Source organism: Diadema antillarum, unplaced genomic scaffold (genome assembly GCF_040938485.1).
Source record: "Diadema antillarum isolate AM-2024a unplaced genomic scaffold, OU_Dant_1.0 seq00000744_RagTag, whole genome shotgun sequence".
NCBI classification, from domain to species: Eukaryota; Metazoa; Echinodermata; class Echinoidea; order Diadematoida; family Diadematidae; genus Diadema; species Diadema antillarum.
Window position 1 is genome coordinate 88439 of NW_027271641.1, and position 1055 is coordinate 89493.

A 1055-nucleotide genomic window follows, 5' to 3' on the forward strand; every position below is an offset into this window, starting at 1 on the left:
TGTTTTTTTTCTGTTTGAAAGTTTGATCATGAAACTTAGCAACGATTTACCACTGCGTAGAAACAATGTGTAAAGAGAGAGCCGTCTAAGTGCGTACATGTTATCATGTTCACATTTATCATGTTGATATTTCTCACAATGTTAAAAATCTCGTATATGTATTTTGCGATCTGCGAAAATGTTTCAAAACGGCCAAGCTTCCAATTAACGGACAACAAAAAAATGACACGCTCGGAAGGTGGAATCGAACCACTCTGTCGCTAGACAGCTACAGGTTTGAAGCCTGCACACCACACCAGTGAAGCTCATCCGAGCAACTATCCCGTGGGTCTATTCCGTATTTATACCTTACAGTGCGTCCGTTCGCTGCTCGCGCTGTGCGTATCGCAGCTATTGTTGTAGAGGGCTATGCGCGCTTCTTTTCGTAATACACATTTGACCAAATTAGTCTGCGTTGCAGACCCATATTCGCCAACGGTCATAATTCAACGCGAAACCCATTTAGATTCGTGCAGTCCAGATAACAATGTTCTGTTTAAAAACAACTTGACATATTTTCGGACATTCAACAAGTAAAAAGTGCATAAATGTTATGAAGTCTAATTCAACAAACACAATAACATAACACCATAAACCAGTGCGCTGATACACCACATGGTGAAATTAACACCTTCATTAACCAATACGTGCAACAATAATCACAGTTTTGAATATTGAAAAAGAAAATTCTTAAAAAAAGGTAAGCAGAAAACTGAAGAGGATGTGTGTTAGGATTAGAAATGTAATCATGAACCGTCATTAATTTGTTTTTCTCTTTCGCGTTTTATCAATCACCGGTGGTTATTTAATGTGTGCATGTTTAGGGCCCTCTAGTACGCTGCATCGATATCTAGAGTATTTTGTACTCTCTCTCTCTCTCTCTCTCTCTCTCATGGTTGTATTTTGATATTCTTTTCACTGTGTCGACGTGACTCTTTATGGGATAAAGTCAGATAAGTGTGATTCCTGGGGTAGTACATGTAGTTATCTCAGCAACAATCAAAAGAAGAATTTGA

The 1055-nt window shown here is 38.6% G+C and overlaps 1 non-coding gene across 1 annotated transcript; it reads right to left on the bottom strand.

The window, feature by feature from the left end:
* Positions 1–228: 228 nt before the first annotated feature.
* On the bottom strand, positions 229–315 carry Trnastop-uca (transfer RNA opal suppressor (anticodon UCA)). Its single transcript has one exon. It is a non-coding gene; the product is annotated as a tRNA-Sec (tRNA).
* Between the last annotated feature and the right edge of the window lie 740 nt (positions 316–1055).